Here is an 18,567-nt window from a genome sequence, read left to right as displayed (position 1 = left end):
CAAAGGAAATCAGATCAAGTGCACCTTCCCAGGTCAGGATACAAGTCTCCAGACTGCATCTCTGGCATCCACAATTTAGAAAGAGACTTGACTTTTGAGTCAGCCATGGTGGTCTAGTGGTTAAGATCCAGAGCTCTCTTTGCCACGGCCCGGGTTCATTTCCCCATCAGGGAACCACACCACCTGTCTGTTGGTTGTCATACCGTGGGGACTGCATGTTGCTGTGATGCTGAAAGCTCTGCCACTGGTATTTCAAATCCCAGCAGGGTCATCTGTGGTAGACAGGTTTCAGCAGAGCTTCCAGACTAAGACAGACTAGAAAGAAGGACCTGGCACCCACTTCTGACAAAATTGGCCATGAAAACCCTATGAATAGCAGTGGAGCATTGTCTGATATAGTCCAAGAAGGTGAGAGGATGGTGCAAAAAGACAGGGCAGGGTTCTGTCTGCTGTGCACAAGGTCACTAGGAGTCAGAATCCAGTTGATGGCACTAATAGCAACTTGGCTTTTGAGACACTTAGGCAGAACTTTTCTTGTCTATTAAAGAAATATATAAATATTTTAAATTTGAAATCTCTATGTTATTTACCTTCCTAAGTTTCAATTTCCCATCCTGCTAACTAGCTAAAATGCCTGCTAATAACTTGAAGGTGCAGCGGTGAGGATTAATGGATTACATGTAGAGCAATGTCAGGTTTCAGAAAGGGGAGAATTCGTATGAATAAACCAGCCTCTCTGAACAAGCGTTTTCTGGTAACACTTCTTTAGCAAACCTCTGCCTGACTCATCATTGGAAGCCTTTTGAATGTAAAAGCCTTGACCTTTTGAAGAGGCTTCATTTTCATGATTTGTTTTCTATAGATTTTTCACACCACATGGCCCTCTGTCCCACCCTCACTCCCTTTCTCACAGCTGGATAATCACTAAGAGAGATTATTCTGTAAGATAAAGAGGGTTTTGGAAAATTCTGGCTCTGAGAGGAAAAGGGAGAAGCCAAAAAACATTGTTTCGTGACTTCAATATGGAAACTTAAAGATCTTTTTTTGGATTATAATTAAATACCCCGGGAATCTGAAGTTCAAGGACACACAAAGGGAATTTTGGAAAATCATAGTCAACATCTGGGCCTCAGTTTTCTTCTCTGCAGAATGGGGAGATTGGACTAAAGGATGCCGAAGATCCCTTTTAAGCTCTAACATTCATCATTTATGGCTAGCAGACATTGAACTAGATACTTGAATTTGTATCAGGTTTACAAGATTTGGGTAGAGGGTGAGGTTGGGAAGGAGTGTGTGAGTCTGCAGCAGTGGTCTCTGGGGGAGGAGAGTTCAGGGGAGGAAGGACACCCCCCAACTGCTCTGTTCTTCACCTTGTAGGCTGCATCTCCACTGGAGCTTCAAGAGCCTCTGAAGCCTCAGAACATCGGGGGCCCCTTGGTGATTGTGATAACAACATTCTGTAAGCAGGTAGTGACTACTATGTGCCAGGCGTGAATTCTTCTGACAACAATCTTACAAGGTTAGATATAATCCCCACTTAACAGGTGGGAAAATTAAGGAACAGGTGTTAAGTTTTTGAAATTCCTACCATTGGAGCTCAGGTTTCTCTAACTATAAAACTGTCCAGTAAAGGCATTGATTACCAGCTCTCCCATTAACATCAGGCCTCTCTATTAACTGTCCAGAACTTTTCCTGGAATCGCAGATCCCTTTTGGCTCCAAAAGTCTGAGAGTATATTTAAGGTATTGTTAGAATGTGAAAATCCTCATACAGCCCAAATCCGTATATTTTCCAGTCTCTCACTTTTACTTTTCTCTCTAATTCTGCAAGCATCCCTTCTTCAGACTGGGCTGTGGGGAGAGAAAAGAGAGATCCAACCAGAAATCCTACCTGAGGGGAGAGGATAAGGCAACCTTGCCTCCTGGACAGTTTGCATTTCAAAGCATTTCATCTTTTGATTAGCCACAAGAGAGGAGGCGTTTTGCTACTTGCTAGTGATTTGTCATTGGCCTGAGGCAATTATTGGTAGAACCAGGCCTTTAGTCATTTCTCAAGACTTCTCACAGTGTTTGGGTGAGAAACAGCAGAGGAGCCTGTGAGGATGATAAGAAGGTCCGTTAAGTGGTTTGCTTAAGGTCACAGCACACTAAACTGTAGAGCTAGAAGTGGAATGCTGAGGCCCCTGGGTCTTCCTAGGCCACCTGTTGAGGTCAACTCCTTACTCCCATCTGCCAGAGCATCCTCTTCCTTCAGCTTATAGACACTGTCAAATAGCATCAGCCCAAGGCCTGAGTTTGTTTGCAAAGCTTCTGTAACTCTGAATTCTCACTTGACAGGGAATAGGTGCAGCCACTTCTCTATCAACTGAGTGAAAACCAAAGACCCCATTCAATAGATTTTTGGAAAAAAAAATACCCAGATGTTTTGCTAAGATGGTCTTTCTTTCCTTATTGCATTTAGTTTATAAGATTTGGAAAATGCGTATAGGCAAGAGGCAATGCCTTCAATGGACTCAAAGGATTAACAGAATATAGAGATGCCCTTCAGGTGGGCCTGGAGATTGTAATCATCAGACCACTGTCACTTAATCAGTACCATGGTAATCATCAGGAACCCATTGCTTGTACCTGATGAGTGGCAGGCCTAGAGTTGATATCTCCAGAATGGTCAGGAGGGAGATGTTCGTTCCTCCTAGAATTTCCACTGCAGACCACAGGTTCTTAGAATCACACACACTTCTATGGACTTGGAAACCACACCTCCATCTATGAGCGTCAGAGAGCCATGCAATTGTTAGCTCAGGCTTATTTAAATTTCTCTGTATATTTCTGTGTCCTCTGCCGGTAAAGAAGCTTTATATCTTCTGACTGTCGGTTGGTGTCTTCTTATCAAAAACATGATGGGCCTGCTGAAGGGACCTAGGGGACTGCTCTCCTTCCCCTCCCTCTGCTCAAACAGGAGGAGTCGCTCTCAGGACTAGCTGCAGCTCCCACAAAAGCTACACAGCCCCCCACCGGGTGAATGTGTCCTGGGCTCCGACCAGGTGTTTAGGCTTACTGGAAATCAGTGTCTGTTGCTACCAATTTTTTATGGCACTCATATCTGCTATAGTAATTGCACAATTTCATGAAAAGTCAGTTACTGTTTCATGAAATATGAAAACTAGGTCGAATGCTTTGGAAAGATTCCATGATTCTATTCACATGACTTGAAAACAAAAGGATAAAAGGAATGAAAGAAAGAAAAGAAAGAGAGCGAGGAAAGGAGAAAGGGAGAGAGGGGAGACCACTGTTCCAAAAAAGCGTAAGCAAGATGATTTTAAAGACCAAAGAAAAGTTCAAAGTGTGATACGAATCTACACTCAAATTTCTTCGAAATCCTATATGTTCTCACTCTGCTTTAAAGAAACACAAAATTAAAAATTACAGACAACTAAAATGCTATAATTTACGCAAAAAAGAAAACAACAAGTTGGAAGTCCATACTCATCTCACGCTCTAGTCAAAGGCTTTGGAGATTATATGGTGAATGAATCCGCAATATATGTCTTCAAACATTGAAATATGAATTGTTGTTATGAAGCTCTGCCATAATGAACTCTGTTTATTAACTGATTGCATAATGCAATGTTCCCAATTTTGGCAGACTGGAGTGCTCCTGTTATAGAAGGCAACATGAGTTATCCCACATTTTTTGCATCTCATTTTATTAAATAGTTTCCTATGTTCCCATGTTTAATTACTTTAAAGTATTCCATTATTCAGATGTCATGCACTATAGTCTCTTTAACCAATTCTCTGTGGGAAGAGTTTAGGTTAAAGCTCCTTATTTCTTTATCTTTCAATACATCCCTAATTTTCCTAGGACACATCTTTAAATTTGGAATTGCTGGGTCAAAGGGTACATGGGGGTTTAAGACTTTTGACATATCTCTGGGCAGGGGGCAATTCTCACCACATTTCAATTCACAGGCCAGCTAGGAGGAAGGACTGGAATATGAAGCCTAGAAGGACAGGACGGGAGTAGGAGTATCCGTCCTCCAGGATACAGACACCAGAGTCCTAACAAGAACACCAGGCATGAGCAAAAACTGGCTCATCAGATGTAGAGGTGTTATTAAAAGCTTGAACACAAAGCAAGGCAGATAATGGCCTACGTTCACACACACACACATGCACACACAGATGTGTACATGTGCACACATATGTGTACGTGCATGTGTTGCACACATGCACACACACAGACACGTACCAAAACACAACATTATATTCCAGCTTCCACTTTAGCAAAAGGAGACAGCTCTTCAGGACACCACATAACCTTCTAATCATCAGAACTGATTGTGTGGTCGTCTCTGGAAAAACAGACCTCTTGCTGAAGGAAATGCATGTCACTGTCACACACCTTTTAGACTACGCAGACCTGTGCATAAATGCCACTTGAGAGACTTTCGTCTCTGTGATGGACAAGATCAAGAGAGGTGTCAGCCAGGAAATCAAATATAAAAAGATGATTTCAGACGGCAAAGTCAAATGCCCTCAGTTGTAAAACTGGTACAGTTTGCCATGAGAAAGCAGCAGAACTCATTAAATAGCTTTTCTGATTCAATACTCCAAAAAAAATTATACTGTTTCAAAAAGCAAATCAAAGCCATTTGGCCCCTCCACTATTCTGCTAGTTCCGTGAAACTGGGAAAATTCTGAGGAAAGCTGCCGCATCCAAAAAACTTGTTGGCTTTTGACTGGGCATCGAGAGGTGGGGATCTTCTCGTGACTTCACCACTGACTGGCTGGGTAAAACTCTTCTTCATTTTTAGCCACAACTTTGCTGCAAGCCATGGGAAAGCCACTTGAGAACCTGTGTCCTAAATTGGAAGAATGAAGTCAGGAAGAGGATTTCTTCCACAAACTATCTGTGCTGCAGGGCAGACTAAGTGTGAGTAAGTCATGGACAAGTAAATGCTTCAGATCAAGACAAACAACTGCTTGCAACTCTGTGATACTCAGGGGAGTCGTCATTGATGGGGAGAAGGGAGAGTGAGGTGGGAGACCGGGTGAGGGGGAGAGAAACTAGGAGCTTGTGCAAGTCTGAGAGGATAAATCCCAGAGGTATCTGAGTCAACTAAAGCAGATAACTGAAAACTGTGTTGTGCTTATCTCCCCATGTCAGGAAGTAGAAAACATTCAAAATAAATTGTGTGGATGGAGTTCAGGAAACATGCCAAGTCCATGTTTGGGTAGGTGTTAGCACGTATATTCAAATCTTCAACGCTTCCCTGAGGAAAAACACCGTATTTCATCAGTGTTGCGCAAGTTGCGAGATGATTGGAAAGAGCGAACCTAGAGGTGTGACTCACAGATTCAAACCACCTTAGACGTAGTAAGAAATAAATGGCCCTTTAATCAGCTTTCATTGAGGATCTGAAGCCTGTTGGCTGCGAGCACACTCAGGGCACTGGTCTTACGCAGTCCAGGTTGAGGGATTATCTTATACTCTCTGAAGTGAGTGACTGTTTTTCCTCTAAATTCCTGAGGGCAGAGAACAAGAGACAGCAGTAGGTTTTGGTCCCCATGAACCTATAGCAGTGGCTCTTAACTCTGCTGACTTGAAAGTCGCTCGGGGATTTCTCAACAACACCCAGGCCTGGACCCCATACCCGCAGGTTCAGGTCCAATTGGTCTGAGGTGGGGCCCAGACATTCTCATTTATTTTTAAAGTTCCCTCTGTGATTCTCTCTAAGTGAGTGTAATCCTCTAAGGATGATTGTAAGGCTCGTGGCCTGAGCCAAGTGGAAGAATGGAGTTGCCTGTTTTGAATTACCATCCTAGTTTACCATGTAAATGCTGAAGCACGGATTTATTCTGTCATCTCAGCAAATACTTATTTAGAGAAAACAATGCTCCTGATGCTCTTCTGGACACTTGGTGTGTGTTAGCACAAAGAAAAGAACCCTGGCCCAGCTACGCTTACGTTATAACAGGGGATACAGACCGAAGGCATGATGTACAAATATTATAATGTGATACACGCTATTTAAAAAAAAAAGCAAGTGGACTTGAGATTGTAAAAGGGGTGGGAATACGAATTCAGTGTTAATATAAGTCATAACAGCCCTCACTAAAAGCATGATGTTTGAGAAAAATCTTAAAAGTAGTAAGGAAAGAAAAGAGCATTCCAGGTAGAGGGAGCAGCTAGTGCAAACGCCTGACACTGGATTTGACAGGTGTGCTCACGATACGAAAAGATGGCCAATGCTGCTTGACCAGGGTAATGGGGTAAAAGACTACAGACTGAGGTTGGAAAGGTAAGGGATGCCAAGTTATAAAGGGCTGTGCCATTGTAAGGACTTTGGCTTTTACTCTGAATGAAATGAGGAGCAAAGAGAAGGTTCTGAGTCCAGGTAAACAAGTGTGATTTGACTTCTGTCTTTAAAAGAAGCATTTTGGCTGTTGTGTTGAGTCTGAAGTAGACACAACTGATATAGAAGCAGGGAGAGTGCTCACTAGACTATGGCAGTTCGCTGGGCCAAAGATGGGTGGGGGCCTGAACCACTACCTCAGCAGCAGAGCTGGAGCTAAGTGGTCAAAGTCTGGATATGCTCAGACGCTGGAGACAGCATTATGTCCTGAGAGATGAATATGGAGACTCTAAGATTTGCTTTTGGTCTAAGCCAACTTGAAGGATTGACTTATCTTCAACAGAGAGAAGGAAGGCTGCAATTGAAATGATTTTGGGTGACTGAGGAGAGAGCATGAGTTCAGTTTATAGCATGTTGAGTTTGAGAAGTTTATTAGACGAGTGAGATGCCAGGTACACGTAGATATATAGATGCAGAGGTCAGAGGTCTGGGCTGGAGATATAAATTTGGGAGTCAGAGGCATAGAAACAGTATTTAAAGTTATGAGAGTAACATATTTATAACTTTTTGTATCTTTTTCCTCTTTTTCCCCAACTAGAAGAACGGCAGTTCTGGAAGGCAGTTTCTTTTTTTTTTCATATATATCATTTATTAATTTATGTATTGGTATAGGCAGATTCTTTATAATGTATGTATTCATCCATCAATCCCCCAAGTGTACGATTTAACAAATATTCAGTGACTATTTTAAGGTCATGGTTTATGACCTAATATTCATAAGAATTCTAGTTCTCTGTCAATAACACTAGTCCCCACTTAGACCCATATGGAGTTAGAAGCTTTATTTCCACAACAAACTCAATTTCTTAGTTGACCAGTAAACGATAGCTTTCAATCACAACAGAAAAGAAACTAGAAAAAAATAGGTAAAAATTTTCTTGAAACTATGGGAGACCTATAGCTCAAAAAAACTAGGGGAAAAAATTCATACTTCCTGTATTAATTTTCTGTGGCTGGTGTAATTAATTACCAGAAACCTTGGTGACTGAAAACAATAGAAATTTATTCTTTCACAATTCTGGAAGACAGAGGTCCAGACTCAAGGGTTGGCAGGGCTGTACTCCCTCTGAAGGCACTAGAGAGGGTCCTTCCGTGACTCCTCCAGCTTCCGGTGTCTCTAAGCATTCCTTAGCTTGTGGCAGCATCACTCCAACCTCTGCCTCTATCTTCACATGGCCTCTTCCCCTGTCCCTCTGTGTCTTCTCCTCTACTTACTGGGACACCATACATTGGGGCTATGGGGCACACTAAATCCATGATGATCTATCTCATCTTGAGGTCTCTAACTTAATTACACCTGCAAAGACTCTATTTCCAAATAAAATCACATTCTGAGGCTGCAAGTGAAGATGAAGTTTTGAGGGGCACCACTCAGCTGACTACACTTTCTAACCCAGCAATCCTCCTATCCTAAGGAAGTGGTAAGATATTCAAAAAGGGACATATGAACAAAATTTTTAATCCAGCATTACTTCTGAGAGAAATAAGGAGAAAAACATTCAAAACATTCTAAAAGAAAATAGGTAACATGCTATAATATGGAATGTTCTTCAGCCATTGAAGTTATGTAGAAAAATACTTAATGACGTGAGAGAGATTGGACACGATACCTTTAAAAAGAAGGATGTCAGTTAATGTATACATTGTAGTCACTTTTTGGGGCAAATAGAGTACATTACAAGCAGGAAAAACTGTGAAAAGAGTACACATCAGCATTTAATAAAAATCACTGGGTTTGAAGATTATGAGGCATTTTTAACGCTTATTATAGACTTATTTGAATAATCTAACTTCCTTAAAAAGAGCATTCTTTATTTACATTTTAAGAAAAAATCTTTTAAAAGTCTGTCAAAGAAAAATATAACCAAAAGCAACATGGGATGGAATAAGAAAAAGAAAGAAAAAGATGAATTCTAGTTGATCTGCTTTTGTTGAATTTTAGAATTTGACCACTAAATCAATTAATACACAGAATTTATATGTCTGGACTTTTAAATGAAACAAATTCTAAATAAAGAGTAGTGAATAAAATATTAGAAATAAGTAGTAGTGTAAAAGTAAAAAATGGTTATGTTTTAATTTGTTTTGGTATCGAATAGTTCCTAAGGAACAGAATAAAAATTATTATGTAAATTCATGTGCAAGTGGAAACACTCAGATTTTAGATAAGGTCTTGGGTGACAGGTATGTAACTTAGTCACTTTTCTCCAGTCTACTAAGCCTAGTTCAGAAGTAGGTATATTGCAGGAACTCAAAAATATTTATTCAATGAATGAGTGAAAATTGTAGGGGTCTTAACTGACAATAGAAATGTATTTTCAATGATTACCCTTATAGAGACAAGAGTCTCGTATACCTAACAAGGCTGGAAAAACTATCACAAAGAGCCCATATACTGCCCTCATTTTTTCAGTACACCACCATAAAAACACCCCTTTGTCTGAGACTCCCCCACCCCATCCCTTGTTCTTACCCCTACAGGCTGCCAAGTCCGGGGCTCCTGGGGGCTTTCAAGCGATGCCCCAGAGAGATTTGGTTTTGAGAAAGCTTGTGTTCTGGCTTTCACTCTTGTGTTACTAACAGTTGGTTCTGGATTGTGATTTTAACCAGGCTTTATAAATCAGCTTGTGTTCTTTATGCTAAAGCTCAGAGAAACACATATGTTATGGGGATGTTTAATCACTGTAAAGAGTCAGTTACTCGTGGAGTACAAAAGTGTAACCTGCATTTGGAGTTCTCTCTTTGATCTGTACCCCACTACGAGAACACACCTAAGTTTTAATTTTAAGTTGTGATCTCATCTATCTATGTGAAGGATTCCTGCAACTCTGGGTAGATATTCTGATTTAATTGGTCTGGGATAGAGCACAAGTATTGTAGCTTTTTTTTTTTTTTAATTCTCTAGGTGATTCCAATACATAGCCAATGTTTGGAACTCTTGGTTTAAACTGTAGCAAATGTTGTGGATTGGGTCATTAGCCCAAATCTCTAGGCATATCCTTCTCCTCTCAGTTATTTCCTCCTTTACACTCTCACCAAATCTTCATTTTGGGGTGAGAGAAGGTTCATGAACTGACACTAAACTCCATCTAAGGAGTCGAAGGTAACAATTGCTGCCTTCTCTGGTTTCCTGAGAGGCCTCCAAACGCTTGCCCCTCAGCAATCAATCAACAAACCAGGCAAGCCAGCAATCAGAATCAAGAATCCGTGTTTTCATACATGCTGCCACCAACAAATGTGTGGTAGGTTGAGGGGTCTGTTCACTTGGAGAGGGACAGAACCCCTTTGCTTCTGTGCTTTCTCAGATACTATCCTGACCAGACCTCAACTTCTTGTTGGTAATCTCTATAAACAGCTGTCCAAGGTCTGCCGGGGGCTCAGGCCCAAAAACCAGGAAAGAAGGTGGGATCTGAAAGTGGTATTTTCAGAAGAACCACCAGGATGGGGCTAAAAAACAGACATGAAGAGGTATTATTAAAAAAATAAATAAAATAATATAAAGAAAACGGTAGTTTTGCTTGTGGACTAAGATCTAATCTGATCCACAGAGTTTAAGTTTAACTCCTCAGCAGATTCTCCCATGTGTGAAGAGCTTGCTTACTCGACATTTGACTAATCAATAACATGGTCCAAGCGGAGCTGTTTCTTCCCGGCACTTGTCACTATTTGCATGTACATATTACGTATTTTGTGTTCATTTGTTTAGTGTCTTCCTCATCCAGCAAATGCCCTTCAGAGTCTGCTTTTCTTCTCCCCATGTACCCAATACAAGGCACCAGGAGGTACTGGCTTTAACGGATGGAGGAGGTCCAGATTAGTGTGTCGTGTGAAGAGGGGATAGGACCAAAGAAGCATGTTATCTTCTAACCATGGATATAAACAAAAAAACAGTCTTTCTAGGAAAAAAAATTTAAACCCCTGGGGCTTCTCACTACTTCATATTTTAATATGATAGAAGATGAATTCACTCTTTTTGGAAGCCTTCCAGTTTGAATTCATGCTTTTGAAAATTTATATTTTGATGACAGGAGCCCCAATTTCAAACAGGAGCATATTCAAAAAGCATATCCACTGATTCTTCTGGGCTGTGGGCTTTCTATGTCACACAGTGATGTGTTCTCATTTGAAACAAAATTGGTAGTGCCCCAGATGATGAGTTTTGCACGGGTTGACCCACCAATTCCAACACCACTTAGAATTATTTTGAATGTTGTAGCTAACCTCACTGCTGACTTGCACTTATTTAATATTCAAAGATTGTTCTCTTTCAAAAAGTAATTTTCATGTAGAAATAAAAGATGTATATTTCCTTAAAAAAGAACTTACAGTACAAAGTAATTCGTGCCCCTGGTGGAGAAGCTCAAGTGTGAAACCACGTAGATCACTAACCTGCACCGAGTTCCCGTTTCACATTTGTTAGGCTCCATCTCAAATTGACCATCCTTTCCCCTGACTGATCCATCCCAAACCTTCAATGACATCATGGACAAAATGGAAACACTAGACTTTCTCATCTCATTCAAGAATTTCTGTATCTCTTGCTCATTTAACTTGGAAACTCTTAGATGACTGATGTAGTCTGTTTCCCCGAGGAGAACGGAACTCACAAGCCCTTCTGTCTGATGGCCATGGTTATGATAAGCTAGATGGTTAAAATCAAAAATATTCAATGAAAATATAATGTCTATGCTCCAACTCAATACGATGCATTTAAAGTTTACATAAAAGACAAAGCTATAGAACCAAAAAATGTGAACTCCTATCTCAATTTAAAACTGGTGAAAATATTCATAAATGTAAAATATCTTAAAATGGAGCATTTCTGTCAATGAATTTTGTCACCTATTATGTATTAAATTCTCAATTATGATATCATGTCTCAAAATGTGAAACTGTGGCTTTTTTTTGGTTGTATTTTAAACAGCAAATGATTTTCACACACACACAGAAATCCTGACTTAAGTTAGATTACATGGTAGAAATCTACTCAAGCACATTAAAGTTATCCTCAGAGAGATCCTTGTGCATACATTAAGAAATGTCTCTTTTAAAACTGCATTCACCAGATCCTTAAAATGAGTTTTAAAAACTTCTCACTCAAAGAAAGACACTAACCTTCTACATTTCTAAATGAAAAATAAACTTGATAAATAGATGATAAATCAAATCTGATTGCGTCACATTTTGACAAGCACAGGCTGCTGTTATATAAGAGAAAATCCATCTTCTCTTTCAACTACAGATTATTGTCACCAACACGGATTTGGCTGTTTAGTGTAATTACTCAATGATATCTTTGGCTAGAATATCAGGAAAGAAATATTAGGAAAATTCTTGCAAACTAAAGTTTGGTTTGTTCATCTTAACTTTTAACAAAGGAGATTAGCAGGGATTGAAAAAAATAGAGGAAAACAATTCACCCCAAATCCTTACACCTTCCCCTCCAAATAAAACCCTTTATTAAGATTTCAAAATACTATTGGAGACATCAAAATAGCTGTTACTTAGATGGAAATTTGCCTTTTCAAAGTCAATTTCTATAACTAGTACACCATCACATCCAGTCTTAAGGAAAGACTTTTCTTTCCATTAATGTTATTCTCTTGCCTCAGGAAACCAGAGACAGTGCGAGCCTGCTATGGAGATCTTTGTCAGAGCAGCTGAAGACCCTGGGGTAAGCCTGATTGTGAGAGGGAAGAAAGGGCTCTTCAGGGGGCAATCACAGTTATGCAGGCACCAGGCCCTCCAGCCCCTGGAGAGAGCAAGGACATATATTATCATCCCAGTGAGAGTAGCTCCAGTCCTGGGAGCCGTCTACGAAAAGGCAACATGGGCATCAGCAAAATATGGGATGGCTATACAAGTGACTATGATTCAGCCCTAAAAAGGAAGGGAATCCAGACTCATGCTCAACATGGGTGAAACTGGAGGACACTGTACTGAGTGAAATAGGCCAGGCACAAAGGGACAAATACTATGTGACTGCACTTAGGTGAGGTACCTAGAGCAGTCAGATTCATAGAGACAGGAAGGAGAAGGTGGGCGCCAGGGGCGTGGGGGGCAGGAAGGGGGAGTTGTTGTTTAATGGGGTCGGAGGTTCAGTTTTGCAAGATGAGAAGAGTTCTGGAGACGGATGGTGGTGATGGCTGCATAGCAGTGTGAATGTACTTAATGTCACTGAACTGTACACTTAAAAATGGTTAAAGTGGTAAATTTTATGTATATTTATAATATTTATAACCATAACAATTTTTAAGAAGGCAACATGGGATAGAGCACTGGTTCTCAAGGTGTGTTTCCTGGCGCAGCAGCAGCAGCCCCTGGGGATTTGTTAGAAACGCAATTTCTCAAGACCCAAACCAGAGCAACTGAACCAGAAAGTGGGACTGGGGCCCAGAAATCTGTGTCATGCAAGCTCTCCGGGGGATTCTGATAACACGCTCAAGTTTGAGAACCCCTGCGAAGGGGCTAAGAACATGGAACTAAAGCCAGTTCCACCTTGCGTCTCATCCCAACCATGCACCTTACCAGTTATGGGGCGTGGGGCACACAACTAACCTCTTCGGAACTGCTTCCCATCCGTAAAACGGGGGATAATATTGCCTTGAGACAACTGATTGAAAACAGAAGCTAACATCATAGAAAGTTCTCAGTAAACAGTCAGTCTTCTTAACAGCTGAGGACAGTTCATCTTACTTATTTTCCATCTTTCCTTACCTGCCCCATACCACAAATTCTACCAGTATAATACCTGTTTCTGTAAATGAGGAGGTTTGCATAGACACACACATTTCTAAATGTCAGTGGAATTGGAGGCAGTTGATCCAAATTCATAATATGAAAACTTATTTTACATGTGTCGGGGGAAGAGGGAGAATCTCCCTCTGCCCTTTCCCTTAAGGTTCTTATGGCTGCCCAAATAATTAACAAGACAGGTTAGCAGGAGAAAATAATACCAAGTTTAATAACATGTATACATGGGAGAAACTCAGAAATGAGCAACTCGCCCCTCTGTCTAAGCTGCTTGCTTAAGTATTGCAGCTAAAGGCGAGGAACGTGTTGGGGGTCGGTAACGGCCTGGGACTTCAGAGGGCAGGAGGACAATTCTTTTCAGGGTCATCTATAGATAATGTGGTCAGCGAGAGACAGAGTTTTTGATAAAAGAGGCTTGGTGCCTTTCCCATTGTAACCTCTATCCTACATTATCTTTATAGCCATCATGATAGAAGATCTGTTCCAGGAAGGAGCCACCATGTCAAATTCTTTAGGCAGTTAGTGAGGGAGGTCGAATGTCCCTCAGAGAAAACAATCAAGGTAAAGAGATATATTTCAGGGTGGCCAAATCTTGATCTCCCACATATGGAATACACAGAAATGTCGACATACACAGGCTCAAGAATCACTTGTGTTTTCTGTACCGGCCGCAGAGGGCTCGGACCTCAGGTCTGCCTTCAAAAGCTTGGTTGGTGGCAAAAAGCTGCTCAATTCACTCTATACAATTCTCAGTGAAGATGTGTCTTCATTCTTATGCACACACAGCAGCATTGGCATTTTAGAACCTCAGGGACAGTAAAAATGAAGTATTTCCTGCAGGGTTTGTAATGCCCAGAATGAGAAGAGAATTTGTGCAGTGTACCTCATGGTATTAGTAGTTCCCAATTCAACCACTCCGATAGTTCTGCTAATGGAGCCAGTCCGGATTTTAAGTCATTTGTATCACTTTCTTCATTTAAGATGTAAAGCAAGGCTCATTGCTCCATAGTGTTAATTTACATTAACATTTTGAGACTGCCTTCCCACAGTCAGGAAGATTGGGAAATGGGCACTGATGAAATCCATTCCCATTTTTGAGTTTATCAAAGATTTCTGAAGTAAGAACAGTCTCAGTATTCTGAATTTATCTAAATTTCTCATGAAGGTGGGTTGGGTCTATTTTGCTCCATATACAGCATCTTTCAAGGGAAGAATACCAACATGTAAAAAATACAAACCTCTAGAAAATATGCTAGAGGTGCCTAAAATCTCACATCGTTTCCTCTTTTGGATTAAGGTAAACTGAACAAAACTGTTAAATGAAGGAAAACCATGCATTGGATAAAAAAACAGAATTTCCATGCTTCATATCTAGAGAGTTGAAATTAAGATATTTAGCACGGAGACCCTGCAATCTGTATTTTCCAGAAGTGATTCCTAAACCTTTTGTCAAGGTAGCAGGTTTTGAGAGAAAGAGACCCCAAGTTGATGGGCTGTGCAGGGCAGGGGAGCAGGATGGGGCTGGAATTTGATGGGCATCGCTAAGTAGCATCAAGTGGTTTAAGGAGTAGTAAGGAAAACACGTTGCCGTAGTGGCAAGAGACACCTAGAAAATTGTTCAGTTTGATCCATCCTCACTCCACCCACCCTCTCACCCCAACACCTACGTTTTACAGAAGACTAAACTGAATGGGTACTGTGGTTTTCCAGGGTTACATAGCCAACTGCTGGACAAGCCAGCAGAGAACTCAATTCCAGTCCTGTCTGCCACGCCACGAGGATCTCCTTAGCCCTTTGAGAATCAAATAACATTCATTTCAAACAAAAAATAAGAAGCTATGGAGAAAGTCTCCATAAAATTCTGCTTTGCCCTGAAAGACAAAATGCATTCTTTAAAATGAACTTAAAAGCAGAATTCGGGCTGGCCAGGTGGCACAGTGGTTAAGTGTTCGCACTCCGCTTTGGCGGCCCAGGGTTCACAGGTTCGGATCCCTGGAATGCACCAATGCACCGCTTGTCAAGCCATACTGTGGTAGCATCCCATATAAAATAGAGGAAGATGGGCATGGATGTTAGCCCAGGGCCAATCTTCCTCAAGAAAAAAAGGGGAAGATTGGCATTGGATGTTAGCTCAGGGCTAATCCTCCTCCCCCCCCACCAAAAAAAATAGAAGAATCTTGAGAGGACCTTTTCTCATCAGACAATTTCATTATCCTCAAACTAAATCATTTGAAACCAACAAAAGGTACTGCCACCCCATATAACAATATGGGTGTGTTATGCTGTGATACAACAACTGAAAACCAGTGGAAAGAGATGGGGAACCTTGCTGGGTACTTCAAGAAATAATAGAATCTACAGATGGACTGTAGACCATGTGTTCTGCCACCTGGAGGCTCAATGAGAACAGGGCAACAGTGGGTGGGTGGGGAGTGTTTTGAAAATTCGTATGAGAGTATTTGAGAGAGATCCCGAGGGTGGATAAGGGGCGCCAGGCACAGAGTCTGAAGACTGGTTCTGAGAGACAGCTCTGTCTCCACGTGGCCCTGTTATCCAGGTCACATCCTTTATGGCCTCCGAGCTGCAACTCTCTGGTATAAAAACACAGAAACAACATGTTCCCCAGGACTGCACAGAGATGTTATGAAAATCAAAATGAGATATGCCAGAAAATGCCTTATAAACTCTAATTTTTCTGCACTTTCATTCATCATTCTTCGAATGAGGAAAGAAATCAATGAAATGAATCTATACTAAGATATCTTGATCCTTGTTATTCCGAGATAAAGGGCTTTACAGAGAGGAGTGACCAGATGCCCAAGAAATCGCCATTACTCTATTCTGCTCTTGGTCGCTTCATAGTTATCAGGTTTGCATGTTACTGGTTAAGGCTGAAAATCTTAGGGGAAAGTTTCTAGAGAGGGCTTTGGTCCTTATCGCCCAAAGAGCATCTTGTTTACCACCAGAAATTTTGGTAAAGAAAATAGAGCCCTGATGGATCATGTCATTTGAAAGACAGAAATCTGAACAGTGGAGAAGTTCACCTCTGTATTCACTAGTTGTCCTGAGGTCACATTCTCTGCCCCTTCATCCATCCTCTGTTTCTGTGGGGATACCTGGAGCAAAGGGACTCAGCATTGGGCTGGCTGCCCCCCACCCCAAGTCTTTCCCGGCTACCCTCAAGAGAACAGCATTTTGGTCACTTTAACTTTTCACTTTCAAGCCAAATATTTATTCAGGCAGCCCTTATCTTCTCGGTGTTTACTCTTTGTAAGTCTGTTACTAAACCGAAAAGCTCTCTTGGGTGTAGTGCTGTTGCTGGGACCTGGTCCTCCAGCACTGCAACCCAAAACTTCCAAAGAGAGCAGTAAATGAGAAACCGTAAGCAAGGAGGAAAAAGAGAAGGGGGAAAGGCTCTTTGAATGGAACAACATGGCTACATCTTGGAATCGGGTCATTAAACACAAGTAAAACCTGACAGTGGATTTTTTTTTAACAATTATTTTTTATTTATTTATTTTTTTCCCCAAAGCCCCAGTAGATAGTTGTATGTCATAGTTGCACATCCTTCTAGTTGCTGTACGTGGGACGCGGCCTCAGCATGGCCGGAGAAGCTGTGCGTTGGTGAGCGCCTGGGATCTGAACCCGGGCCGCCAGTAGCGGAGCACACGCACTTAACCGCTAAGCCACGGGGCCGGCCCTGACAGTGGATTTTGAGAGGCAGAGGAACAGCTGTGTTTCTGGCAGCATCACCAGCAACCATGGCGGTGAATGGCCTCTGCAGACAGGGGACAAGCAAGCAGGGCTGAGCTCCCACAGTGCGTTGTTCCCACCTATGAACAATTTGATTATTACAAACTTACCACATTAAACTATCTGCTCCTCTTATCAAATGAGTGTACTTCAGGAGGACTTCTTTGAGGTAATTGTCTTTAAAGACTGAGCACCTCACTTTCTTTTCTTCTATAGATACCTCTTTGAGGAGTATACAGTGTTTGTGAAAGAAATTGTACTGGTAACAAATTCACAAAAGAAATCAGGACCTGAGATGAAAAGTCTTGCTATGCAGGTATGATCAGAGTGTTTTTGCTTTCCACTCCAGCTTAAATATTATGTGCAATTCAGAGTTATAACTCATTATGATGGAGAAACCTCTCTATTGTTTCCTGCTGCATAAGGATACAGGGGGTTTGACTCTCTGATTGGGGATCTGATAAAGTCAAAGTCAATTCTGGCGGGACAAAATGTGTGGCTTATCTAAGGTGTAATCAAGGCACACTGACCTCCAAGACCTCTGTAGTCCTCGCCCTCGCCCCCGCCCCCGCCCCAGACTGCTGACTTCCTCACTAGCAGACCCTCAGCAATCCACTGGATACCTCTCAGCCTTAATTCCCTCATTAAAAAGAAAAAGGAAAAAAACATTAATTGGTGCAATCCCTCTAGTTAAAAAGGAAATTAAAAAAAACTATTGGCATATTTTAGAGTTTCAAACTCTAAAATATTATGTCTATATGCTTGTTGAAAGTTAAAAGTTGCCAAATCTTTTCCCTGTTTCAGCTAAGAGTATATGTCCCTGGAAATGATCCTGAAATTTGATAAAACACGTATCTCAGGGCCAACCAAATCACCATAACCTACCTTACCTTTTCACAGGAACTGACTGGGAGACCTAGAGACTGCCCCAGTCTGGACGAGTCTGACACAAGCATGTTCAGGTATTAAGACAAGGGATCAATCTGACAGTGTGATGTGGGGAGATGATCAGGTGTCAGAACATAAACACGAATCTAGATGCCAATTCAGTGAGGTCGCGGGGACCATCGCGTGACAGATCAGCACCCTGACGTGAGGTGGACTACTACTGGGACAAGCAGGCCTGCCTCGGGATGCTGGCGACCCTTTCCATCTCAGTAGACTGCTACCTCTTATCTAAGCTTAGAAGCTATGAGAGAAATAAGGAAGACAAAAGTATTTAAAAATTGAATTTCTACAAACATAAAGTTTTATATAAAATTAGCCAAATTAATAAAAATTAAAGCAGATAAAGGTTAATATACTTACATAAAGAGCTCATGCCACTTTGCATGAAAACCACTAAAGCCTCAATAAATGGGAAGATATGAACAGATGATTCAAAAAAGCAAGACTGGTTAAAACACAAGCTCACTTTTGCTATAAATCAGAAAACTGCATTTTTGCTTGTCAAATCAGAATACATTGATATATAATCACACACACATACACATACACACTGATACATGATAAAAGTGTAATGCAGTAAAATGGATCCACCCATGCACTGCTGGTAGAAGTACAAAACTAGTCTGTTTAATAGCAATTTACAATATGTGTCAGCTATATGAAAAACATCATTATGAATTGAATCCAGAATTTC

The sequence above is a fragment of the Diceros bicornis genome, chromosome 12 (assembly GCF_020826845.1).
Source record: "Diceros bicornis minor isolate mBicDic1 chromosome 12, mDicBic1.mat.cur, whole genome shotgun sequence".
Lineage (NCBI taxonomy): Eukaryota > Metazoa > Chordata > Mammalia > Perissodactyla > Rhinocerotidae > Diceros > Diceros bicornis.
The sequence above is the reverse complement of the archived record's forward strand: the minus strand, read 5'-3'. Positions refer to the sequence as shown.